The following is a 19768-nucleotide window of genomic DNA, read 5'->3' on the forward strand; positions in this document are numbered from 1 at the left end:
TGCCTGGGACAGAGTCCACTCACCCTGCTTAGATTACCAATCAAACCTGATGCTGATCCATTTCAGAGACCACATCCCAGCTTTTTCACTGATTCTCTGCACTCCCCAGAACCCTTCCAGTAAATCCCCTTTGCTTTGCCAAAATTGCTTTCTGTTGCTTGCAACCAGAAAACCCCAACAGAAAACAAAAGCTAAGTTGCAAATTACATGGATATGTTCTATTTGATCCCATGTTTGAAGAACTCACTTTTCAGATGAACAACAGTGTAGAAAAGAATGATGATTTCCATAGGGTGGAAAAATGTAATCATGATTTTTTTTAGTCTTTAGGAGTGGCTCTTTTGTACAGAAAAGAACATTCAGGAGCTACTTCGGTATTTAAAGTTAATACTCGAATCATTCAAAGCCTTGGTTTTCTTTAAGTTTTTAAGTTCAATTTAGAAGTAAGTTATATTTTTAAATCTTTCAAATTTTCACAAATGATTTTAAGGCTTTCATAATTTAATTGAATTCCTTTAAATATTTTTAGCTGTACTGATAAAGCCAGCACACTCAATTTTCTTTTTAAAGTAAGTCAATGGCTGGCAAACTGAACAACTTTTCCAAGTACCTAAGAAATTCTTACAAATCTAATAAAATTTATCAAGATGATGATTAAACTCTTCTACATATTCTATGCTGTTTAAAGACTAAAGCTCTCTTGGACATTTCAGCTTAAAATCTAGATGAATGCACATTCCTCTAATAAGCCGAATTCTCCAGGTCCTTTGCACTAGTCACTGCTGGGGCCCAGCTTTGCACAGACGAGGCCTGACAGCATCTCTACCTGCAGTCCCTTTTCACCCTTGTCTTGCTTCTCAGTTCCAAGGCCAAGGACCCCCTGTGAGCCGCTATTCCTGAACACACGCACAGACCCGGAAACGTAAGGGAGTTGAGGTCATGCAGGAGAATCCAGAAGCATTGGTTTCTTCCTGTGGTCTCCCCTACTGTCCCTTGAGCAGACCATTCTCTGGTGTATTCCACACGGTTCCTCAGAGGTGCTGGAAGGATGGGGCCTCAGTGACCCACTGCAATGACCAACTCAGTTGAGAGCGAGTGAGTGGAAGTCGCTGTCATGTCTGACTCTTTGTGACCCCAAGGACTGCAGCCCATCAGGCACCCCTGTCCCTGGGATTCTCCAGGCAAGAATACTGCAGTGGGTTGCCATGCCCTCCTCCAGGGGATCTGCCCTGACCCAGGGATCGAACCCGAATCTCCTGTGTTGCAGGCAGATTCTTTACCATCTGATGCACCCTGTTCTATTGTGTTACTCCTATTCCCTGGCTTTCCTTATGAAAACAAATTACCTGCCCAAATCCCATCACAGCAGCTCTGCTTCCTGGGGTGAGGTGGTGGGTGGGATGGGGGTGTGCGGGCTAAGACAAATACCGGTACGTACAAATTATTACCAGACTTCACACAATAGTGACACCATGGATTTGGTTTGCCTCATAATCTCTGTTGTCAATTCTAAGTCACTCCCAGGTTAAAGGTTTCACTAACTGGGTGGCTTAAAACCACTGAAATTTATTCTCTCATAGTTCTGGAGGCTGGAAGTCTGAGATTAAGGGGATTTCAGGACTGTCCTCCCTGTGAGCCTCTGGGTAGAATGCGTCCTTACCTGTCCCAGCTTCCAACGGCGGGGCGGGGCAATCCTTAGAGTCCTTCAGCTTACAGCTTCGTCGGTCAGGTCCACTCTGCCTCCATTTTCATATGGCGTTCTCTCCATATTTCTTCACATTGTCTTCCCTCTGTGTGTGTCTGAGTCCAATTTTCCCCTTTCTATAAGGATACCACTCACAGAATTAGGGCCCACCCTAATGACCTTATCTTAACTTGGATAAAGCTGCAAAGACCCTTTTCCCAAATAAGATCACATTCTTTTTTTTTTTTTTTTTTTTTTGACTATGCTGGGTCTTAGTTGCAGCGCTCAGAATCTTTGCTGTGACAATGAGGGCTCTTAGTGGCATTGCGGATCTTTTTCCCCGACAGGGATCGAACCCAGGGCCCCCCTGTATTGAGCTCAAAGTCTTAACCACAGGACCAGCAGGGAAATTCAAGATTACATTCTGAGATACTGGAAATTAGAGCTTCAATTTATCTTTCAATTCAATTTATAACACCCACGGAGGGAACAAGTAAGTAATTCTAATCATCTAGAGGGTTTCCAAGAAAACTTTGAGGTTCCCCTTCAGCTGACCATTTTGCAAACTGACCAGAGATTCTGGCAGGAAGTAAGAACAGAAACTGTAGGTCTCCAGGATGTGAAGAAACTGAGTTATCTTCCATAGTCATTGTGCCAGTGTGAGTCTAAAAGCCCACGCCTTCTGAATGGGATTATGGAAACAGAGATCATAACCTACGTATCCTTTCATTCAGCTTCAGCTAGAAAACGGGAGAGGAAGCAGATCCCCAAGAATCAGCCGTTGTTAAAGAATCCTGAGAAAATGGGAGATTGTTGATACAGGTGCTCTCTAGACATAAGTCCTGGGGTAGCCGTTAAATCTTATTAGGTAGAACAGGAAATAGTAGTGAATATTTACACACCTGTGAACAAATAACATAAGCTTATTCTGTTCACATTCTGTATCTTGTCATCAGAGTTGAAATTCTGTCTAGTTTGTTAGAAAGTGCAAAGATATTTGCTGTCATATTAAAAGTTTTATTCTTGTATTTCCAAGGATTTTGACTTATAATCTTAAGACTAATATGTTTGTTTTTTGTAACTACATTTGAGAGGATGTTTACTGTAGAAAATGGTGTTTGTTCACTTGGAGGTGTAAGCTACACTTGTCAGAGGAGGTTGCTCTTTCCTAACAATCCTGGTGACAAATTAATTCACTATGACAGCACTTGTCTGGCTCAGATGAACTCACCTCATAGGAAAGGCCTGAACTATTTTTCTTATTATTGGACACCTAGCTGAAGGGATATGTCTATGTGTAACGCGCATTTATTAGTAGAGTGATGCTAATGATTGCCTTCACCACAGTCTAACAGGACGATCCTACTGGCTAAGTTGCTTGAATTCATCACACCTTTCCTCATTCTTGAGTTTGAACAATCATGTTCCTAAGTCACTGGCAGCCGCTTGATGGCCTGTGACTATGTACCTTTTTGTTTCATGAATTCTTGCCATAGTCTCCCTACAATCCACAAATCCATTTGAATGCAACAAAATGCCATCTGATTGAATTCTTCAGATCTCTCTGACTTTATCTAGCTTAACAGTCATGACCTCCAAGGTCATACAAGTGACAGGAGGTCAACTTCTCAAAGAACAATCATCCGACGGGCACCCACTTTCCCAGTTGCATAAGGAATTTCCAGATGAAAAGTAAGTAAAAACTGAGAAGTCTGATCCTTACAATGAATAGTTAAAACCCCTTATAGAAAATGAGTGGATCTTTGGCAAACACTGTATTCATTCATTTGTTCAGTTGCTAAGTCCTGTCCTATGCTTTTGTGAACCCATGGACTGTAGCCCACCAGGCTCCTCTGTCCATGGGTTTTCCCAGGCAAGAATACTGGAGTGGCTTGCCATTTTCTTATCCAGGGGATCTTCCTGAGCCAGCGATCAAACCCGTGTCTCCTGCACTGGCAGGTGGATTCTTCATTGCTGAGCCACCAGGGAAGCCTTTAGTGAGTATATGTATACATATATACATACACACACGTATACAATGGACTATTACTCAGCCATAAAAATAATGAAATTCTGACATTTGCAACAACATGCATGGATGTAGAGGATATTATGCTTGGGAGAAAAGCCAGACAGAGAAAGGTAAATACCATATATTATCATTTATATGTAGATTCCGAAAAATGAAACAGATAAGTGAACACCACAAAACAGAAACAGACTCACAGATATTGAGAACAAACTAGTGGCTACCAGTGGGGAAGGGCAAGATAAAGGCAGAGTATTCACAAGTACAAACTACATCTGTAAAATAAATAAGCTCCAAGAACATATTGTACAACACAGGGAATTCAGCCAATGTTTTAGAATGACTTTAAATCTCGTATAATCTCTAAAAACATTGAATCACTATGTTCTACACTTGACACCAATATAATATTGCAAATTAACTACACTTCAATTAAAATAAAATTGAAAACAAGAAGGAATTCAGGAAAGATGACACGCAATAGTAAAACCCTTCCATGGCAAAACAAAACAATAAGTGCTCCACCCACAAAGCATGTGTCCCAAAGGTGGGAGGCATGTGCCCACAAAGCCACATGCCCCAGGTCCTGCCTCTCTATGTCTGTGTCTTGACCTGCCCACGTGGCCCCTTGAGGCATGCCATGCACTTCCACCAGGACCTGTGAGTATGCACGCCTCTATTTCAGTTTCTCGCGTGGTTTGTTGAACTGGGGGATTCACGACCAGCATCCTGAGCTCCACTTGACAACCGTTCATTTCACAGTATCATAACAACACTAAACTGGGATGAACCTTAAAACACTAAACAAAAGAAGACAGATTCAAAAGATCATATATTGTACAACTGCATTTATAAGAAATACCTAGAAAGTAGAGTGCAAGGATTTGGGGTGGGGGCGGGGAGGCGGGGTGAGAAGTAGAAGTGTTTATAGGGTACAGGGTTTTCCTTTGGGGTGATAAGAAAGCTCTGGAACTGTAGAGTGGTGATGAATGTGAGACAGTGAATATACTTCATATTCAATATGCCATTGAATAGTATACTTAAAATTATTTAAATAGTGAGATTTCTATTACAGAAGTATCATCACCAAAAAAATTTAAAAAGTGAAACAAACCAAAAAACATATGGAGAAGGAGCTGGCATGGAGTGAGGGGAATTAGCCAGTCCCAGGAAACAGGGGGAGGTGCTTCTGTCGGGGCAGCCCCCAGCCAAGGCGAGCCGCAGGGCAGGATCATCTCCAAAGCCCAGACGTGCACCTGCAGTCTTCAGGTAACAAGGTAGGCTAATCCTTACGCAGTTGCCAACCAAGCACAAAAGGCTTCAACAAACTCTATCGAAGGGCTGGAAACGAAACTTTCTGCCTTTGTGGTGAAGCATGGTAGGTACCTTCCCCTCCCACCTCCCCCTGCAGCAGCAGAAGAAAAGCCTTTCCAGCCCTGAGAGCTCCCGGTATGCCCTGGAAATCCTGCACCACCCTTTTCCCTGGAGGACTCTGAGCGGAAGAAAGGCAGGGCGTTGGCGCCCTCCTCTGGTCACTGAGCGCCTTTGCTTTTCTCCCTCTGATGAAGGTGAGTCTCACCCGCTGGCTGAAAGGGACCGCAGTTTGCACTCGCTCCATTCCTCGAGGTGTTAGGGAAGCTGAGAAACCAGGGTCGTGAAGGCAGCACGACCTTCATCTATATAATTAAACTTACCATTTAAGCCATTTTACATGAACGCTTCAGTAGTGTGCTGTGCTTAGTCGCTCAGTCGTGTCTGACTCCTTGTGACCACACGAACTGTAGCCCACCAGGCTCCTCTCTCCATGGGATTCTCCCCAGGCAAGAATACTGGAGTGGGTTGCCATGCCCTCCTCCAGGGGATCGTTCCAGCCCAGGAACTGAACCCGGATCTCCTGCATTGTAGGTGTATTCTTAAGTTTATTCACATTGTTGAGAAATATCACCACCATCCATCATCAGGATATTTTCATTTTCCCAAACAGAAACTTCATATGCATTAAACACTAACTCTCCATTTCCCTCTTCCCCAGAGCCTGGCAACCCCTAGGAATGTGACTATTCTAGGTGCCTCAATTTCAAATGAAATGGTTTATTAGGTTTATATCTGGTAATATATATATAATATATAACATGATATATTGGTATAAAAGTAATTGCAGTTTTGCATTGTTGAACACTGCCATTTAATATTGGAATTCATTCTTAAACAAATGTGGTTATGTTACACATCATTTTAATCAGCATTTCTCACTATGTTTTTTTGCTAATGACTTCTTACTGTTTTTTGTATTTATTTTAGACTACAGAAATTATATTGACAAAAAGCAAATTCAAGCTACTTTTTTTATTCCAATTCAAAATGGGTCATACAGCAGCGGGGACAACTCCCAACATCAACAACCTGGCCCAGGAACTGCCAATGAACATACAGCGTAGTAGTGGTTGAACAAGTTTTCAAAGGAGATGAGAGCTTTGAAGACGAGGAACGCAGGCCAGCCATCAGAAGTGGACAACAACCAATTCAGAGCAATCATCGACGCTGACCCTCTTACAACTGCACGAGAAGTTGCCGTAGAACTCAACATCAACCATTCTACGGTCATTCAGCATTTGAAGCAAATTGGAAAGATGAAAATAAGCGGGTGCCTCATGAACTGACTGAAAATCAAAAAGATCATCGTTTTGAAGTGTCATCTTCTCTTATTCTATGCAACAACAATAAACCATTTCTCATTTAGAGTGTGACATGTGACAAAAAGTGGATTTTCTATGACAACTGGTGATGACCAGCTCAGTTGGTGGACCAAGAAGAAGCTCCAAAGCACTTGCCAAAGCCACACTTACACCAAAAAAAAAAAGGTCAGGTCACTGTCTGGTGGTCTGCTGCCCGTCTGATCCACTACAGCTTTCTGAATACTGGCGAAACCACTACATCTGAGAAGTATGCTCAACAAATTGATGAGCTCCACCGAAAACTGCAATGCCTGCAGCCGGCATTAGTCAACAGAGAAGGCCCAATTCTTCTCCATGACAAAGCCCGACAGCATGTCGCACAACCAATACTTCAAAAGTTGAACAAATGGGCCTATGAGGTTTCGCCTCATCCGTCACATTTACGTGACTTCTCACCAACTGACTACCACTTCTTCAAGCATCTATCTAGACAAACTTTTGCAGGGAAGATGCTTCCACAAACAGCAGGAGGCAGAAAATGCTTTCCAAGAGTTCTCAAAGCATGGATTTTTACATTACAGGAATAAACACACTTATTTCTCATTGGCAAAAATGTGTTAATTGTAATGGTTCCTATTTTGATTCATAAAGATGTGTTTGAGTCTAGTTAAAAAATGATTTGAAATTCACGATCTGAAATCACAATTACTTTTGTACCAACCTAATAGAATTTGTCCTTCGGCTTCTTACACTTTGCATAAGGTCTTTATCAATATTTTTTCTTTCTTCGTTTCTTTTCTCCTTCCCTCCTTCCTTTCCTCTTTCTTTCTTTTCTGCCATCAAGCATGTGGGAGTCTTACTTCCCCAACCAGGGACTGAACCTACAACCCCTGCATTGAAAGCGTTGAGTCTTAACTAACCACTGGACCACCAGGGAAGTGCCTTCATCAATATTCTACCTTTGAAAGCAGCAGAGGACTTTTTAAAAAATTACTGATACCTGGGTCATAGCCCTAGAAAGTCTGACGTCATAGGTCTGCGGTACAACTAGGCACCTAGGTTTTTAAGACCCTTCAAGTGATTTCAATGTTCAGCCAGGTGGAGCGCTATTCCCAAACCAGGCTGCACATCAGATTCACCCAAGGTGCTCCCAGCCTCGCATGTCCCACCTCTGACCAACTCGTTCAGAATGTTCAGGAACAGACCATCTTAAGCAACACCCTGAGTGACTGCTCAACACCCAGGAAACCCTTTGACAGAGCCCACCCTGACGGTGACGCTGGGAACCCATCATGCAGACTGCCCCCAGCTGCAGCATTGACCTGCAGAGGGCGCTGTCCCCACCAGTTGCTGGAAACAAGATAGGAAATACTGCTATTAATATTTAAGAAGAGAAAGCTGAGTTTCAGAAAAAAAAAATAGTGATAATGACCATTTCCACACTTAGCTATGATAGTCTAGATTCTAGCATAATCCTACTTAGGGAGGGAGGTTACAGGGCAGACATGCAGTTTCTTGTACTGTCCTTATACAGAATGAGGGGTGAGGCTGTGGGAACCTCTGACAGATTCATGCAGCCCTGACGAGGACCTTAGCCCTGCATGGCCCCAAACAGCCCTGACAGCTAAGAGAGGCACGTGGATTAATGCACAGGAATAGGGCCCTTATGAAATAGAATATGGAATTATTGATTATCAATTGCAGCAGAAAAAAAAAGTCAGGGCCAGGCCAAGAAGGGATGTTCACCTGGGGCTCCTGCCACCTGCATCTGAGCAGAAGTTCCCCCCAGAGAACTTCCCCCCAGAAGTTCTGTGCCTGGACCCGTGGTCTAAGATAGCAGGCTTTGGGGCTGCAAAGGGTATTACACCCAGAGCTGAGGGCCCCTGGTGATGACTTTCAGAAGAGGAGGTGAGAAGGGGTCTCGCGAGGCTACAGAGAGAAATGAGGAGGGCCTCATACCTGCCTCCACTCCATCCAGCTAGGCTGCCTCTGCCTGACATCACTGTTAGCTGTTACCCACTCAGAGCGCCTCTCTTCCCAGGAATGTTCCATGCAGCCAAGACGAAGACCTTAGCTCATTCCAGGCCAGCCACGTGGGCAGAATCCTGCAGGCAGCACTTCCCAATGGGGTCCCAGGGAAAGATCAGCAGTTCTTAATATAGAAGTCTTCTCCAAGAAGTGCCAAGGTCCTGGTTGGTCTCCAAGAGCCCTGAACTCTTAAGAATGTAATGATGGATGGGAGAAGGGATTTACCCTTAGAGCCCAAAAGTTGGCTGTCATATCCTGAGGGCCTCAGGGGGAAAAAAAAAAAAGAAAGAAGAGAAAAATGCAAGCCCGGTTAGATTGGGCTATTTGCTACAGTGGATGGAGGTGGTTTTAAAGCAACTCCACTGAGTTTTCCAGCACTCTTTGAAATACAGGTTCTTCCATAAGTAGTGTATATTTGGGAAAGTTTCTCTCTCTGCAGTTACCCAAACATATATCTTGTACACACACACACACACACACACACAATGCCCTAGTGAGTTCTGGAAGTTATACCATTAAAGGAATAGGCTTAAATTTGGTGAGAAATAGCAGCCTAATGACAGGAGGTGGGTAGACAGCAGTCCTAACGGACCACGCTTGCCTTCCCTGTAGATTCTGTGTGGTTAGTTCAGCTTGTGCTGTTAAATAGTCCTAGAGAGGGCAGGGCAGAGTGGGGTACTTGGAGATCTCCAGGGCAGACTGGGGCACTGGGGTATCTCCAGGCAACCTTCAAACCTGCAGTAACAGTGAATAAACCAGCAGAAGAGTAGGAAGCCCAAACTGAGTATCAAGTGGTCACTCAGGGAGCTGACCCAGAAGTGAAAGGGCTGTGCTCAAAAAAACAAGGAAAAGGGCCTGCTGGGCCCTTGGGGGGTGGCTCTGTTCGCCACAGGGCAGGCAGAGCTGGCGGGTAGGCGGGGGCAGTTTGTCTCTTTTCTTCTTTGTTCGTACAGCAACCTGGATCTCAGTTCTCCAGCCAGGAATCACAGGGATCAAACCCCAACCCCAACCCCAACCCCACCCCACCCCCGTGGCAGGGGAAGTCCCAGTAATTGAGTTTTGAGGCCAGAAATTATTTCCACCCCCTCACCCCACACACCCAGCAGGCAAATCCCAACCCAGCCAGAAACTTCCAGTGAGCCCCTTGTATTTTGTCCAACACATCTTCATGCAAAACATCACGCAGCACAGAAAATGCATTTATTCAGCCCAGGGGAGCCAGGGGAGGGTCAGAGAGAGAAGAAGGGAGGAGCGAGCGGGAAAAAGACAAGGCAGCTGCCAGTTGGGTTTCCATTTGGGGTGGCTGTTTCATGCCCACTCGTGGAGGAAAACTCATTGGTGCCTTCACTTCCTGAGAGATCACCATTCACTGCTCTTACTAAGTGAAAGTGAAAGTGTTAGCTGCCAAGTCGTGTCCAGCTCTTCGCAACCCGACGGACTGCAGCCCTCCAGGCTCGTCTGTCCATGGGATTCTCCAGGCAAGAACACTGGAGTGGGTTACCATTCCCTTCTCCAGGGGATCTTCCCAGCCCAGGGATCAAATGTGAGTCGCCTTCATTGCAGGCAGATTCTTTACCATCTGAGCTACCAGGAAAGCTCTTTCTAAAAAACACTGTAAGTGAAAAAACCCTGAGGTTCAGTCCACTTCCGTGGACTTAGGCCACCTGCCACACCACAGGCTCCAACTCTAGGAATACTTAGAAGCACACAGGGTTAGATCTGGACGCTTCCTTAGAAGAGGTATAAACCCACATTCCCCCTCCATCACCTCCCCATGCTACAGTCTGAGACATGCCTTCCTGGGAGGCAGTTGGGAACAGCTTTGCATCAATACAAGGGAAACCAGAAGTTACAGGCTTTGATCCCTCAGGCAGACTTCATTTATTAACATGTAAGTTTAAATCATATTTAATAAAAAGCCTTGTGACGTCCAAAATGCTAGGCCAGCCATCACTTTTCTTGGGAAAAGTAGCGCAAGGAGGTTCATCCATAGTTAAGTCTAGAAATCAACACAGATCCAAGTAAGCAAATGTTATATTGCAGGTCTAAACCACTGCAATCAAGCAAATACTGTAATAAAGTAAGTCACATGATTTTTTTTTGTTTCCCAGTTCGTATGGAAGTTATGTTTCCATTATACTGTAGTTTATTAAGCGTGCAATAGCACTTGTCAAAAAGCAACGTACAACGTACATCACTTAATTTTAAAATACTTTATTCCTAAAAAATGCTAACCATCATCTGAGCCTTCAGTGGGTCATAATCTTTTTGCTGGTGGAATTCTTGGCTTGATATTGATGACTGCTGACTGATCAAGGTGGTGGTTCCTTGGGGCGGCGACGGCAATTGCTTAAAATAAGACAATAGAGTTTGCCACACTAATTGCCTCTTCCATTCATGAATTATTTCTCTGTAGCATACAATGCTGCTTGAAAGCATTTTACCCACAGTAGAACTTCTTTAAAAGCAGAGTCAATTCTCTCAAACTTTGCCACTGCTGTATCAACTAAGATTAGGGAATAGTCTAAATCCTTGGCTTCCCTGATGCCTCAGTTGGTAAAGAATACGCCTGCAATGAGGAGACCCCTGTTCAATTCCTGGGTCAGGAAGATCCCCTGGAGAAGGGAACGGCTACCCACTCCAGTATTCTAGCCTGGAGAATTCCATGGACTCTATAGTCCATGGGGTCACAAAGAGTTGGACACGACGGAGCGACTTTCCCTTTACTTTTACTAAACTTTTGCTGCCATTGCAGCAGTCTTCACAGTATCTTCACCAGGAGTCGCTTCCATCTCGAGAAACCTCTTTATTTACCCATCTGTAAGACGCCACCTCTCCTCCATTAAAGTTTTATCACGAGGTTGCAGCAATTCAGTCACATCTTCAGGCTCCACTTCTAGTCCTAGCTCTCTTGCTATTTCCACCGCCTCTGCAGTTACTTCCTCCCATTAACTATCTCACCTGGATTTTCTGGATAATTTGCTGTGGCTTCTACGTCAGCACTTGTTGCTTCACCTTGTACTTTGACATAATGGAAATGGCTTCTTTCCTTAAACCTCATTGACCAACCTCTCCTGGCTTCTAGCTTTTCTTCTCTCTCGGCTTTCTCTCCTCTCTCAGACTTCTTAGAACTGAGAGATAAGGGCCTTGCTCTGGATTTGGCCTTGGATTAAAGGAATGCTGGGACTGGTTTGACCTCTCACCCAGACCACTAAAGCTTTCTCTATGTCAGCAGCAGGCTCTTTCACTCTCCTGTGGTTCGCTCGCTCACTGACTGCTTGGCACAAGAGGTCTAGATTTTGGCCTGTCTGCGCTTTTGACATGCGTGCATGTGCGTGCGTGCTAAGTCGCTTCAGTCGTGGCTGACTCTTTGCAATCCATGGACTGTAACTTGCCAGGCTCCTCTGTCCATGGGGATTCTCCAGGCAAGAATACTGGAGTGGGTTGCCAGGCCCTCCTGCAGGGGATCTTCCCAACCCAGGGATCGAAACTTCATCTCTTAAGTCTTCTGCACTGGTGGGCGGGTTCTTTGCCACTAGTGCCATTTGAGATGCCCTGCTTTTGACATGCCTTCCTCATTAAAACAAAAGTTAGAAATGACTAGGCTTAAAATGAGAGATGGGCTTCTCTTCCTTTCACTTGAACACTGAGCAGCCACTGTAGGGTTATTAACTGACCTAATTTCAATGTTGTTGCATCTCAGGGCACAGAGAGGCCCAACTAGAGGGAAAGATGAGGGGACAGCTGGATGATGGAGCGGTCAGAACACACACAACATTTATGGATTAGGTCTGCTTTCTTACATGGGCATGTTTGTGGCCCCCAAAACAATTACAAAAGTAACATCAAAGATCACCAATCACAGATCACCTTAACAAATAGAATCATGCCAAAGTCTGAAATATTGCAAGAATTACCAACGTGTGACACAGGGACAAAACGTGAGCAGACGCTGATGGAAAAACGGCACCCCTAGCGTGCTCGACGCAGGCTTGCCACAGACCTTCGATTTGTAAAACATGCAGTATGTGGGAAAGGCAATACAGTGAAGCTCAATAAACCGAGGACTGACTGTAAACAGACTTACTGTGTATATTCCATTGGCAAGATAATATCCTTTCTTTACTGAGCATTAATAAGAAACAACACTTACAAATAAAACCAGTTAACCATCTAAACAAGTACACTGTGTTTAATACAGGAAATTGGATTTGTTCCCTTAAGTCATAAAATTCTGTTTAGGGAATTGAATTTGTTTGCTATGGTTGTAAAATGAGCTCACTAGTGAATTAATTTAATCCAGCATTCTGCACATGGTGTTGATTTTCCTGCTGGTCAGAAAATCTCCAATTCCTTGGATTGTTCTTCTCAGGCTTACGAGGGTCTAAAAAAATAAACTGCCACTCTAACAGCTCTAAATCCAAACAGATTGCAACTTTTATTTTTCCCTAACAGAGTCATAACTGTTTTGAGTTAAACTTGATCCCAATATTCGAGGGATCTAAAAGAAAAGTGCCATGATTTCTGAACACAGCTCTTCCTATCATAGAGAAAAGGTTTGGGTGTAACTAAATTGTACAAAATAGATCCACGTTAAACTTGTAAACGGAATCCTATTTCACAGAGTAACAGGGGGACGTGTTATCTGGCAAGCATCTTGATGTAAAACCATGTACCATAGCTAATTTTACTGTTTTTAAGATTTTTGTATATTGACTGTTCCTTTTAAATAGAAGCCTGTGTTAATACTGTAGTGCATTCTTTCCATCACTTTCCCTTGGATAAATAGGCTACAATACTGCGTGATATGTAAATAACACCTCATCTTGGAATAACAACTCGCAATTTACAGACTGCTTCATCTGATCATCAGAATATCTTGTGTGGCGAGTTTCTCTCCCACTTCACAGGTGAAGGAACTGAGGCTCCGAGAGGTTATACGACTTGCTGAAGGTAGCCAGCCAGTAGGTGACAGGGTGTGGGTCTTCAGATGCCGAGTCCTGTGTCCTTCCAGCGCACACAATGTCACACTAGGGAGTCAAGCTTCTCCCCTTCTCCAGGGAGGCTGTATCTGCCAACGTAGTCGGTGCGAGTGAGCACGTGGAAAGCTTTAGACTTCTGTCCACATATTTTGCGATGGCAGAGCCCTGTGTCTCTACTAGCAAGGCTTAGCAAACAATTTTAACTCTCTGATCTACACTTCTGAAAAACATTTCTTCTTGAAGGGAGACATTCGGGCCATTTCCTGGTTAACATTTGCAAAGCGCTGCAGGAAACTCATTAGCTTGGAAGGAACATGATCACGGCAGTTGCATTTGGAAACAGAAGGTGAGGCGTTAATTATTAACATGATATCACCCCAAAGATTCACGCAGAATGATTAACGGTGCTGTTGGGAATGTTAGGATGGAATGAACAGAGCCCTTGAAGCCATTCCCGGAGCAAGAAAAGGCCTGGCTCCTGCTCTGAGTGTTCACAGCAAGGACCCAGCGGGAAAGAACAACTTGTTATTCTTATTCAGTTATGATTCTTCCTTATTAAAATGCATTAAGCCATTTCAACGCCTACAAGGTGACAGATTCAGGCTTTGTTGAGGCACCAGCATTTGCAATTCTATAAACTCAGCCATCTTTGTTAGGCCAAGGCTCAGAGTTAGACTTGGGTGCCTGCTGAGGGGCACGGTGCACAGCTGGTCCAGGGATTCCAGTCATTCACTGGGGAGGATCAGGATCAGACTCACATCCCCACGCTGCAGGCCGGAATGGACCTCGCTGAACACCTGGGTGCCTCCAGGAAGAGAAGGAACAATATCTGGAGAGTGGGTTGCTGGTGAGGAGCAAAATTAACTGGTGTTTGCAGGGCACCATCTATGAGCCAAGCACGGGGTGAAGTGCTCCCTGTTGTCTAACTGAATCCTTGTAGAACAGCAACTCTGTGCTATCGTTTCCATTTTAGAGATCTGCACACTGAGGTGTGGTGCACTGACTTACAGGGTCACGCGGGTGAGTGGCTGAGCCAGATTCACATTTGTGGGGCCTAATTCCAGGCCCCATTCTCCCAACTGCTCTGCCCTCCCTCGGAAGAAGGGCAGCTGGAATTGACCCAGAGAATGGTAGGTGGAAGCAAGGACATGCAGGATGAAACATTCAGGAGGTAGGAATTTAAGAAGTGCCAAGGGAAATTAGAGGTTGGTGTCTGTGAAGAATTTTATGTGTCAGGCTTAGAGGTCTGTGCTTAACTTGGTAAATAATAGGAGCCTTGAATACCAAACCATCTCTCCTCAGTAAATTGGGATGTATTGGCTTTATCTAGGACCCAAGTTTTTTCTAAGAATATTTAACACATACATAAATACAGAAAACACTTACTATACTAAGGTCAGACTGGAAGAATGTAAATTCTGTAATATAAATACACCGATAGTCAACCATAAGCAGTTTCACTTATCAACAGGTTATGTCATCCACAAGTTAAAACAAAAATGCCACCAAAGAACAAAGGTAAACACATATTTACTGAGAGTGAACAATGGCCATCCCAGGCTTTTCAAAGCATATCACTTTCTACACTGATAGGCATTTAATTTTTACCTTAAAAGACTATTTTGGTATGTGTTTTATGATTATAAAAGTAATATAGGCTTACTGCAGAAAACTTGGAAAACGCAGAAAAGCACCAATACATGTCTGTCTGGTTTATAGCACTATCTGCTGGCTCTCCTACTGGCTGCCATTTCTTTTAACAAAACACACTCTAGTGTGTGAAGCATTCTCTCAATTACTCCCCAGGATTCGGTTCACACCGATGACCAGTACTGACCACACTTATTAGGTCTTCAACTTCCTTCTGAGTCTTTTTCTCTCCCTTCTCCTCTCCCTTTAAGAAAACCCCGTCTCATGAGTGACCTAAAGCAGGGGCCAAGCTTCATGCCCATCCTCACCCCGACGGCTTAGCCTGGCAGCGCTTGAACTTTCCTTTCGCTCTCATTCATTCAACAGTTCTATGTCTAGGGTTTAAAAGTAAGAAATGTCAAATCATGGCCGTAGGCTGGCATTCCGATTAACAGGCACTGCCTGGGGAAAGAAAAAGTTTAAATACATAAGCATAAAAGTAACCTGTAGATGGGTTATAAGGAGAGAAAGGATCACTTTCATTTGTCAAAACAGGCTCCTCCCAAGGAGTGAGAACTTCAGATGACTTTCAGGCTCTTCCTCCCCACAGCCCACATTCATTTTCTAATCATTTACTGAGCACCTATGAGGTCATACAGGAGATAAAAGGGTTTCCCCGATGGCTCAGTGGTAAACAATCTGCCTGTAATACGGGAGACACAGAAGTTGCAGGTTCAGCCCCTGGGTCAGGGAAGATCCCCTGGAGAAGGGCATGGCATCCCACTCTAGTGTTCTTGCCTGGAGAATCCCATGGGCAGAGGAGCCTGGAGGGCTACAGTCCATGGGGTCTCAAAGAGTCAGGCACGACTGAAGCACCTGAGCACAGTACCGCGCTGGAGACATAGAAATATGCAAGGTAGGGTGTGGCCTTTAGCAGTTTCAGACCTATGGGTTAAAAAAGTTTTCAATGAGGTAAAACATGTTACGTGGCCTAAGGTGGCTGGAATGCCCTGGGCATTCAGAGAGGGGAATTCTCCCCTGAGAGAGGGGATCAGGCATCTGACTCAGGTCCTGGAGTACGGACAAGAGACACACGTGAGACGTGCATGGGTGTGCATGTGAGTGTGCCCGGGTGAGTGGGGGAGGGGATCCGAAGCAGGAAGAACAGACGGGGCAAAGGCAGGGAGCCCTAGAGACCAGGCAGCCTGCAGGGAAGAGAGGAGCCAAACTGAGCAGAAGCAGAGAGAGGAACAGAAGAGGCTGGAAAGGAAGCGCGCAAGCCCCTGGCTGCGAGCCCGGGATGGCAGAGTTTGGACTCCATTCCCACTAGCCTGGAACTACTCCGTCATTCACCAAATGTTTCCTTATCATGATGTGAAGTGAAGTGAAAGTCGCTCATTCGTGTCCGACTCTTTGCGACCCCATGGACTCATCCATGGAATTCTCCAGGCCAGAATACTGGAGTGGGCAGCCTTTCCCTTCTCCAGGGGATCTTCCCAGCCCAGGGATCGAACCCAGGTCTTCTGCATTGCAGGTGGATGGATTCTTTACCAGCTGAACCACAAGGGAAGCCTGTTTCCTTATCATAGACACCATCAGATAGAGACAGAGAAATAACTCATGGGTTCTCGCTCTCACCACGGAATTCCATGATGATTTAACTTTCTAGAAAGATAGTTTAAACTCAAAGACAACTTTTCTAGAGCAGAACAAAACCAGCCAAAATGCAACACTAGTGACAAGAATTTTTCTTTTTTTTGCTGAGTGACAAGCTGTCCCAAAAGTTAGTCACTAAGAACAACACTCACTTGATTGCATACTAAACTGATTCAGTCATATCTGACTCTTCACAACCCCATGGACTGTAGCCTGCCAGGCTCCTCTGCCCATGGGATTCTCCAGGCAAGAAGGCTGGTGTGGGTTGCCATGCCCTCCTCCAGGAGATCTTCCTGACCCAGGGATCAAACTCATCTCACTTACATCTCCTGCCTTGGTAGATGGGTTTTTTTTTACCACTACAACCACCCGGGAAACCCCACTCTCTTGATTTCTTACTCATAATTCTGCAGTTTGGGATGGTCTTGATGGACACAGCTTATCTCTTTTCCATGTGGTGCTAGCTGAGGTAGCTTGATCAACAGGGTCTGGCTAGAACAGCCAACTTGTGTCATACGTCTGGGTCTCAGAACTCACCATGGGCTGGTGTGGCCTGCACCCTGAAAGCCTGTGAGCTTTGCAGTTGCCCAGCTTTGAGGCCAGAGACAGCATAGAAAGACCTGAGAGATGGCAATGGGACATTGACAGTTTCTTAGACTGGGGATCTTACACAAAGGCTCCTGGAGCAACAACTCACCGTGTGCAGCAGAGGGCAGGTGGGACATGCCAGCAGCCCCCTCCTCCACTCCAGGAAGGAGGTGGCTACCATTTATAGGGGGGAATTGGTGTCAGGTGGCCTCATCAGTTACCAGGGAATAATTAAGCCTTATAATTAAGAGGATTGTATAGTCATGTGAGTGAAGCAGGGACTGGCCAAGCAGGACATATCCGAAGAGCAAGAGAACAACCTTCTTGAGAGGGGGAGCCCCATAATAGGGGTCCTCAGTTCTCCTCCACATGGCATCTCCATGTAGTTACCTTGGTCTTCCTTCCAAAACGGAGACTTCAACCATTCTTCTTCCTTCCTGGTAGTCCGGCAGTTGATGCGGCAGCTGGCTCCACCCACACTGCAAACCAGGAAGCTGCTGGGGCTCTTAAAGCATAGCTAGAACCTGCACGTGGCCCTGCCAGCTAGTGGTTACAGCAGGTCCCAAAGCCAGCCCCGATCTGAGGGCAGAGAGTCACCCAAGGACAGGAGGCCCGATTCACTGGAGGACACCAAAGTAACGATATACCACAAATCTTACAGGCATTCCACAGCATCTTCCACAACTTTAATCAACCGAGGGGCCTTAAGTGCACAGATGTTTGTGCTTCCGGGTGGGTGACCTGCCTGCTCCCCTCCACCCCCACCTGTTTGAATGCAGTCATTTCTCACGCACTGATCACTGACTAGAACCGCAGTAGATTCTGAACCAACCTTGCAGCTAAGTTTCGAAGAGGCCACCATCTGAGAAGGAAGAGGGCTCAGCTCAGAATCATCTCACCAGCTCAGTCCCAAGTCTGGAAGACTGCCTAGAGCTCCTGCTGTCAAGTATCCCAGCGTCAAGACAGGAAGAAAGAAAGCCCACTGGTGCCTGGCTCCAGCCGCCCCTTCTGCCCCCTCCCACAGCCTGTCTCTCCCAGGACACATTGCACCCCCTTGACTGTGTTATGTGGTCCTGTCTTTGGAGAGCTAGGACAGAAAACTGAGCCCCTGGTGCTCAGACTGGCATTGCGATCCCTCTGCAGCATCTGTGGCCTTCTGTGTTTTCCCGTTTCAAGGCTGGACATAGTCGGTCCAGGTATGGCCCAAACGCCAAGATCAGCAGTAAATACCAGGATTTCCAGGAGAAGACTGAGAAGTCATTTGGCTGGAGGGAAGGTGGGAGGGACTGTGAGATTTTCCTTCTTATAAGATTTATAAGACTTTTTGCTTTTTATAAGATTTATAGGATTTTTATAAGAGGGACTGTGAAATTAAACTCATTATAAGATTAATGTGACCCCACTTATAACCAGGATTGATCACCAAAAAACTGACATAGTAGCCAAGAGATGATTAATAAAAATGTACACTTAGTACACACCAAACCAAAAGTTAACTGAGTCAAACAGAAGAGCAGCAGTGACGGTTTTTTAAAATTAGTTTTATTTTTTTACATTTCTAACCATCCATCAGTTATTCTATAACAAGGCAGTGTGCTGACTGAACATCGGCTCTCGTAGTCAGGGTTTGAATTCTGCTTCGATTAATTACTGGGTAATCTGGGGCAAGTTAATTTCCCTGTGCCTTAGTTTTCTTGGGCTTCCCTGGTGGCTCAGATGGTAAAAGTCCACCTGCAATGCGGGAGACCTGGGTTGGGTCCCCAGATTGGGAAGATCTCCTAGAGAAGGAAACGGCTACCCACTCCAGTATTCTGGCATGGAAAATTCCATGAACAGAGGAGCCTGGCAGGCTATAGTCCATGGGGTTGCAAAGAGAGTGACTTTCAGTTTAGTTTTCTTACCTATAAAATGAGGGTACTAATAGTATCTTTCTCACAGCTTGTTGTGAATATTAAATAATACTTGCAAAGTGCTTAGTACCCAGTGAACTATAAACATGCGCAATACACATTATTCATTATTAATATTCCACACATTACCATTAGCTCGAGGTTTTTCAACACAGGCTTCATCGATTTTTTTCTCTTTATTAACTCTTGTTTGGAATATCTTGGAGACACTGGCTGTTGACAATGATGAGCAGCTAGACACTGCCCTTCACACTAACTTTTTGGTACCTTGGCCAACTCTAAATAGGTCTCACCAGAAAAAGGTATTAATAGCAAATGGCAAAGGCTCAATAGCAGATTTTTTTAAAAAAACAAAAAACTTCAGGTAATATTCTCCTAAACCTTAAAAATTAAAAAGAAAGGTTAGTGACAGAGATATCCTTAAGAAGAAAAATGCTGAGAAAGAAGCACCGAATCCACATATACTTTAAATGTTTTAAAGAAAGGACGAACCTTATCGTCAAACTTGTGTGGAAGAAAATGAGACATTCGCTATTTAGAATTTACTTTCGATGCAACTATACAATTCCACAGTCTTAAGTTTGCTA

Source organism: Budorcas taxicolor, chromosome 22 (assembly GCF_023091745.1).
Source record: "Budorcas taxicolor isolate Tak-1 chromosome 22, Takin1.1, whole genome shotgun sequence".
In the NCBI taxonomy this organism is placed as follows: Eukaryota; Metazoa; Chordata; class Mammalia; order Artiodactyla; family Bovidae; genus Budorcas; species Budorcas taxicolor.